Source organism: Pinus tabuliformis, chromosome 3_1, assembly GCF_031772625.1.
Source record: "Pinus tabuliformis cultivar Carrire ecotype Pingquan chromosome 3_1, CPIR1, whole genome shotgun sequence".
Classification (NCBI taxonomy): Eukaryota; Viridiplantae; Streptophyta; class Pinopsida; order Pinales; family Pinaceae; genus Pinus; species Pinus tabuliformis.
In genome coordinates, this window is record NC_142301.1 from 709,740,431 (window position 1) to 709,748,725 (window position 8,295).

The following is an 8,295-nucleotide window of genomic DNA, read 5'->3' on the forward strand; positions in this document are numbered from 1 at the left end:
AAAAGGGTGGCATGGTTCGCATGACCCAGGGTGGCCTTATTCACATGGCCCAATGTGGCTTGGTTCCCATGGCCCAATGTGGCCCAGGGTGGCCCGGTTCCCATGGCCTAGGGTGGATCGTTTAATGACAGTGGTTCGCATAGCCCGAGGTGGCCCACTTAGTGCTTGGTTGGTATGGCCCACAGTGCTTGGTTGGTATGACCTATAGTCCCCATTTGGTATGTCACACAATATCTGATTGGTATGGCTTGTAGTGCTTGATTGGTATGGCCCACATGGCTCGATGGTATGGCCTGCATGGATGGATGATATAATTATTTTACAATCATGTTTGTATATCTCACTATGGATGTACTGTTTATCTTAGTTGAACAATTGATAAATATATAATATAAGACGAAGAATTTAATTCTAGGATTTTCCCCTTGTGGTATTTTTCCTTAATCTCCAACCAAATCATGGTGTCTCTATTTGTGCATGCTTTTCTTCTAATGTTCCTTTTATAGTTCTATTGCATTGTTGATGATATCATTCTTTCTACATAATTGTTAATGATGTGATGATGTTATGGGGTGAATGCATATGTAAATAATAAAAAGTATAAAAATGCAATTATCAACAACAAAGAAAAATATAGCCCTAAGAAAAATTAACATGAATATATATAATGCGACATCGACAAAAATTGTATGAAAGAATATATCAATCTATCAATGTATGCCAATTTATAACACAACAATACCATATATAATGTAACAATAACATCAACGCCTTATAATATATATAATAGAGTAATAATAAATATGTAAAGCTACGCTTCCAATACACCACTATATAACACTCCCAATACACCATTGCATAACACTTCCAATAGGCATGTGCTACCAATATAATGCTCACACTGTATAACACTACCAATATAATGCTGATGATATTTATAATGCACCATAACATTATAATGTTGTGCATTAACACAATCATCAATATATAAGACTATCGAATAATATAAAGGCAGTGGTATAATATATATCATTGCATTAAAACACAGTGGAATTATATATATTGTGGCACTTGAATAATATAATCCTGCCAACGGTTGTATAATATATGCCACGGTGGTATCAACCTACATATGGTGCGTCCTGTTATTCAAATGTACAAAATTTGATCAACATGTATTCAAAGTGATAACAAATGTTTAGATTTCCTTTTTCTTGTGCATATGAGGTCGATGTAATGAAATAAGTAATCATATGTCATTTTGCAGTGGTCTGGCATTAGCACATAGATTCTTCTAGCACATCCTTTTTCCTTATTAAATTTGATTGGCATTGCTTCAATAACCTTCAAAAACACACAACCAACACCATTTTAGGCGTACAATGCACCACATTCATAATGTAAGATATGTCCAATTGGCTTCTTAGTCACCCTCTAGCATTATAAATTATTCAACCTCTAGCATTCCTCTGTCAACCTCGCATGATTGTCATTCCAATGTTTTTGACTTGTCATTATTCCTCTAGCATTTCTTTGAAGTTTTGATTACTTACCTGACTACTCCGCCTCTCTGTCATTTGTCATCTTTTTCGTCCCCATCACATAATATTATTTGTGTTACCTTTTCCTCAGCAATTTTCTTAGGTACTCTATTCATACATGTTGTCTTACATATATGAACTCTCCTGGTTGCTTGGGTCGTCATTTTCTGCATCTTGTGTTTTATCTCTACAATGGTTTTATCCCTACATTTTTATCTCTACTTATACAATAGTAGTAAATGTTCACATGTATTTTCTACTTGCATTATCTGAATCAGCCTGGTTAAATTCCTTGGTGCCCATTTGATAACGTTATATTGTTGAGAAAATGTAGCAACTTCAATTGTCGTGGCTGCAAGGTTACTAACATGAATATTTTAAACATATTTTCTCTTGATTTTATGCTCTGGATTTTGATTTGACGTTCTTCATGATGTGTGTGACTAGTGTTTGAAATTTGCAGTTTCTTTATTCCTGTAGTTTCCATCCTTATTTGTATTGTGTAATATGGAAGATCATTATTAATAGAGGACGATAATAGAGTTCTCCAGTTTTTCATCTCTTATATCGCTTCCCTTCCTTATGGTCTTATAGAAATATTTCATTTAGCATATTTCACTCACCCTCAACAAAATTAAATTTAGTTTAAACATACAATCCCTTTCTTCTCCTCGTTTCATATGAGTTGTATTATTATTTTTCATTCTTGTTACCTTCTTCCTTGGTGTTCTATGAAGTCAGTTCCCACTGGGAAGAAAATAATCCAAAGTGCATCTTGTAGGTCCTGTTGAAGCCCCGAAAATCGGGTCGACAACAAGGGGGATACCCACCCGGTCCGGACCTTGGTTGGCAGCTCCTTATCCGTTTGGTATAGCGGGTCCGACTGGGGATAATGGGACCAGTTTCCCAATCTAAGGGGTGTGTGTGTGTGTAGAGTTGGATGGTGCTGATCTAGGAGTATTTTAATCTAATTTAATTCAAACTTCTAAACTAACTCTATGCTATTGTAATCTAATGAGAAACAACACATCTAATCTACGCTAACCGGGGTGTATTTCTTCTATTATGCGATCTAAAGAGATTTCGAACAATAACTGGTAATCAAGATCATTCAGCTATCATAAGAATAGTAATCAATTAAGATAATCCATTCTGCATAAGAAGTTAAGCAAAACAGTTGTGAGCAGCATATCGCATAATAAGTTATTCATATATCAAGCACAAATAAATGACTCCACCGTACAGAAGTGCCAAATGGTAACCCACACATTCATGCATTAACATATAAACAACTGAAAACTGCATATCACTTTAAGAATATGAACAGAAACTGGTCAAGAGATAAAAGTACCATTTATGACTGGTTCCACTCATAAGCTTCAAGCAATAATGATTTATCTCTACTTGTTCTAACATCTACTAAGAGTACAAAAGTGCAACATCAGTAGCAGACATTAAATGCAAACATTGATAAATCTCGATCCATCCATTCACCAAAAACCCCCTCCGAGGGTGCAAAAGTGCATGTTTTGAGGACAAGTTTTTTGACAAATTTCCGGACCCTTCTCCAAATGCCTGAGAAGGGTTTAAATACTGCTAACTAATTAATCTTAATTACATAAATTTAGGACACAGTTTCAAATGATCGCCCTTCTACTAAAGCAAATTTATTTCTAAAAATTGAATCTAATTTCTAACTGTTTCTGTATTTGGTCCTTAGTGCTGTAAGCAATGCAACATCCGCCTGGGAAGAGTCGGCTGTTTGTCTTCTCCTTTCGTTTGAGTTACGCAAATAGAAATAACAAGTGCTGGCACCGCTTTCTGACAAACTGGAAGATATTTTCCTCTGGCTTGGTGTATTCGCTGTGTGTATACTTGGTAATAACCCAAATTTCTCTCAAACTGATTGTGCTGTTGCTATTTCGGTTTTCGGCCTTGCGAATGACCGAACAAGTTAGGGACTTTGCTCTCTGAACAATTTTCTGTATTGAAAACTGCTTCCGTTCTTTGTTCTAGGCTTTTCTGGTGTGTTTTCCCTCTTTAGCGTTTTTCTTTTTGCTTTACCCAGTCTAAGCTTCAGGATCTTTTGTAAACATGCTGCTTTTGTGCGCCTTTGACTCTGAGTCTTGGATAGTCTATTTCCATCAGTCTCTGTTGAGTGATACTCTGGAATCCGCGGTCCTGCTGCATGCGGCATCCGTTTGCGAAGGCATCTCTTCTCTGTTCTCCGAGTATTGACACTTTCCCCTTTTCCTTAGATGTTTCCTGCACATTGATTTATATTAGTTGCTGTCTTACAGTTTACGCAAAGGAAAAGAGTAATGACGAAAAGATTGACATGAAAGCTTTAGGCTCTAATGAATGCATAATCATGACACTCATAATGAACTGACTCTTCGAAAAACACAACACAATCCTTCTCGGATACTTTGGCGTACAATCATTAATTTCTTTTTAAGGCGCACGCCCAATTTTGGTCTGCAGACAGCTTTCCTTGAACATTGTGTCGAGGAAATTTTGCGATGAGTGATTTTTGCGACTCGCATCACAGTGTTGAGGATTACGTCGTTTAAGATGTGTCATCGCAGGAATTGATGACCGCATTCATCGCAGATCGCAATATCGCAGATCGTAATTAATCATCCAATCATTGTGTGCTGCTTATGCGATGTTGCGATATGCGACGTCGCATATCGGCTGTCGGCGATTCCTTAAGTTTTTCATTTTAAGAGCGCTTCACAATATAAGCGATGCGATGAATTTCGCGTCGCTTCTTCGCAGCTTATTATGCGCATAGGAAAACGTCTCACTCTCTTCTAGCGATGCGATGCAGCTTTAGGGAGTTAAAATACAAAAATTTTGATAAAATGTTTTTTTGGATTTTTGTTAAGGGTCCCCATTTGCTTGGTGTTATTGCTAATACCAATCAAAGAGGGGGGTTGTTGGTGACCACAACAATGGTGATTCACTGTGAAGAACCAGTTATCTCTGTTTTTCTATTGAATTTTAAGTTCCGAAGCAGAAAAATTTTCATATGTCTAAATTTTGTTATGGACAGATAGAGTATATTACGCCTTATCCTAGCACTGATACTTCGTCTCAACCTTTTCATATTCCAATCGTTTGTTTCCTTAGGCTTAGTTCTTGTATTCACACCAGACATTATTTAGTCTTTTAAAGATAAAATAAGGTCTTCTCTGCGTGCTGGCTTTTTAAAATATGCTCATTTGTCGTAGGTAGAGCCTCTGCTGCCTGCAAGCGTCCATAGCCTCGACAGGGTTACCTGTTACCCAGCAATGATCCTTTATCCTGCTTGAGGTTATTTACAACATTTCAGAGGAAAACCCTTTTTGACACTTTTTCCTTTTTTATTCTCTGAAGAACAATGTCTTGGTTTGGTGGCCAAATTATGACATAGTCATTCACTTGATTTACACTTTTGCTGAACAAGCTGGCTCGTGATGAGGCCCCTTGTCTTTTGATTGCAACAATCTTGAGTCGTTGCCCTGTTTTGGTAGACAGTATTGGCAAAGTCAGCAAGTTATAATATCTGTGATCATGATAAGCCGGCTCGTGATGAGACCTCTTATTCTTTGAGATACAATGTTTTCTCGGATTGTTCTTCTGAATGCTGCGATTTCCTTTAGCAGGGAGGAAGTCATTGTTTTTCCTTAAGAAAGCTCTGGACAACAATAATAGAGTTTGAAAACAACAACTTTACAGAGAATATTTATTTTACTATTGATACCTTTCATTGTGCTGATATAAAACAATTTTTTACCAAAGGTTGCTTTCATCAAATTTTTGAAGTTGAAACTAGTATCATGACTAGGTTAAAGTTAACTCTACCTGTCAATAATAAAAATCAGATTTTTCGAAAATTTTTTCTACTTGTACAAGTGAAAAGCTCAAAATCTGGTAGAGAATTGGTGTCTTTTTCATGAACCCTTTTAGTGACCATCTACAACTGGTTTTATTTATAAGAAAGAGAAAAAAAAATAAAAACAAAACTATCCTACAAAAATAGAAGAGTGATCTTCTATGGAAAATATTTTTTAAGAATCTGTCCATTAACGGGCAAAGAATCTCTTCTACCTGCTAAATCCTGCAACACAAACGTCGATGGGCCTATGACTTCTACAATATGAAAAGGACCAAGCCACAGTTTCTGGAATTTCGTATGTTTGCCCTTTTCTTCATGAGCCTTATCCCATTTCAAAACTAAATCTCCCATCTGAAAATTTTTTCTGGTCATTATGCTTGAGTCAAAAGAGGATTTTATCAGCGCTTGGTGATGAGCATGGGTTTTCTTAGCTTGTTCTCGTCGTTCTTCTAATTTAATTATTTCCATTTGTCTTAGTTGTATGGAGGAGGTAGATACCTCATCGATGTGTTGTACCAAAGACAAAGAGGGGATGACTAAGTGAGTTGGAAGAACCACTTCTTTCCCATAAACTAAATTAAAGGGAGAAGTGTCGATTGAAGCTTTCTTCATTATTCTATCTGCCCATAAAGCATTTGCCAACGCTTTGTGCCAATTCTTTTGGTTTTGGTCAACTATTCTTTTAATAATCCTGATCAGGTTTTTGTTTGTTGATTCAGCCAATCCATTACCTTGTGGATAGTAGTTGGCCGAATATTTCAGTTTGAACCCTCTTTTAAGTGCAAACTCAGTCATTGTATTTCCAGAAAAGTATGAAGCATTATCAAACATTAAGGTCGTTGGCAATCCAAACCTAGTGATTATAAATTGATCTATGAATTCAATAATGTTTTCAGAATTAGCTGTCTTGAGAGGAACTGCTTCTACCCATTTAGTAAAATAATCTGTTTCCGTGAGGATGTACCTATGCTGCTTAGAAGAGTGAGGAACGATCTCACCTATTATGTCCAAGTCCCACTGGCTGAATGGTTGCTCGATGTTTACCGGCTGTAGTGGCATGGACGGTTTCTTTTGTTTCTCTGTAGCAGTCTGGCAGACTTGGCATTTCCTCACGTGACTGTGTGAGTCTTTGAACAGCGTGGGCCAATAATATCCTGCACGTAAGATTTTATGTGCAGTAGCATCTCTAGCATAGTGTCTGCCTGCCGGTCCATCGTGGAGTTCCTGCAAAACCTTTTCGGCTTCAGTTTTCTCAAGACACCTAAGAAGCACAGAATCATAATTACTTTTAAACAGAACATCATTTATGAGCTGGTATTGTTTAGCTTTCAACCTCAGAGCTCTTTTCTTGGTGTGACCCAGGTGTGATGGAGCATACCCGTTCTTAAGATAATAAATGGTGTCAGCATATAATGATCCTGCATCGTTTAGGCTTACCTCATACGTATGTACCTCTTCAGATGAATTCTCAGGAATTTGCGATGCTCCAGCCAACATTTTGCAGAAGCCTTGACCTCTTACAATGTTTGCTGGTTTAATCTCAAGATCGTATTCTTGTAAAGCGGTGATCCAATTTGCTCTTTTTTCGCCCACATCCTTATGTATCAGAAGGTTTCTTACCGCTGGAAATGGTACTATGACCTTAGTATGGGCTTGAAGTAAGAAAGGTCTGAAATATTTGATCGCTTTGAAAACAACATATGCCTGTTTCTCCACGTCTGAATAGTTGAGTTCAGCACCTTGTAAATTCGAGCTAAAAAACGCGATTGGAGCTTCCACTTTCTCTTGATTTGCTTGAGTTAGAATCGCGGCATAAGATTTCTCTGAGGCAAACGTGTATAAGATAAAAGATTCTGAAAAATTCGGGGTCGCTAAACATGGAGCGTTAATGATGGCTTGTTTGATCAAGTTGAATGCTTCATGCTCATCTTGACCCCATTTAAAATTTGAATTCTTTTTTATCATATTTTGCAAAGGAGAAACAATACGTGAGAAATCTGGGACAAATCTCTTCACAAAATTGATTTGACCAAGGAAAGATTGCATGGCTTTTTTGTTATGAGGCATGGATATTTCAGAAATTTCTTTGATTCTGTCAGGTTCAATGTGAATACCAGATTTTGACACTATGAATCCTAGAAGTTTTCCTTCACTTAATGCGAAAAAAGATTTCTTTGGGTTAAGTGAAATCCCATACCTTAAGCATCGTTGAAAGATTTGTTTCAAGTCTTTGAGATGGTCACTTCGCTTCTTGGAGTACACTGTTATATCATCCAGGTAAATCACTACAGATTTATTGACTAAACCTTTGAATGCGATGTCCATGGCTCTCTGAAATGTAGCGCCGACATTGATCAAACCAAATGGCATCTTCCGATATGCGTATGTGCCCCATTTAGTTCGGAATGTGGTTTTTAACTGATCATCGGGATGTACCAGCACTTGATTGTATCCTGAAAATCCATCCAAAAAAGACATTAATTCTGAGCTTGCTACTGCCTGTAATATCTGCTCCATAGGTGGGAGGGGAAAATTGTCTTTTTGACAGGCTTTGTTGAGATTCCGGAAATCGATACAAATTCTAATATCTCTGTTTTTATTTCTAACGGGTACCATATTGGAGACCCATTTGGAATGTCTGACGGGGAAGATTATTCTGGCTCTCAATAACTTATTTAGCTCAGTTTTTATCTGATTTTCTAAATTGGGGTGGATTTTTCTGAGTTTCTGTTGGACATGTTTTTCATTGTCAATCATAGGGATAGTGTGTTGAATGATAGAAGTGTCGTATGTCTTCAGCTCATCGTAGTTCCAGGCAAAAACATGTCTGTATTCTCTCAAAAGACGGATATATGCTAATTTTTCTTCAGG